Below are 285 nucleotides of genomic sequence, written 5' to 3'. Positions count from 1 at the left end.
TCATTTTCTGTGTGTCCTGTCATCTTTTTGTGTGTGGGTGCAGGGGCGCTCATTGCTTTGGGGGTCCCTTTTAACCCTTGCAGTGCAGGGGCTTAGAGATCAAGAAAGTAGAGGGAGGAGAGGAGACGGAATGAGAGTTGACTTGTTAGCACCGTGGTGGCCAGAGCCACCTCCCTGGACTGAAATCTTTGGGTTGCCAGCCCTCATCAGGCTGGTGACCTGGGAACTGGTCAGTGAAGATAGATAGCACCTCATCACCTTGGGCCATACCCTTGGGAAACTGGC

This window comes from Myotis yumanensis, unplaced genomic scaffold (assembly GCF_028538775.1).
Source record: "Myotis yumanensis isolate MYYU_CA2020_CCGP unplaced genomic scaffold, mMyoYum1.0.hap1 SCAF_1, whole genome shotgun sequence".
NCBI classification, from domain to species: Eukaryota; Metazoa; Chordata; class Mammalia; order Chiroptera; family Vespertilionidae; genus Myotis; species Myotis yumanensis.
This window is presented reverse-complemented; position numbering follows the sequence as displayed.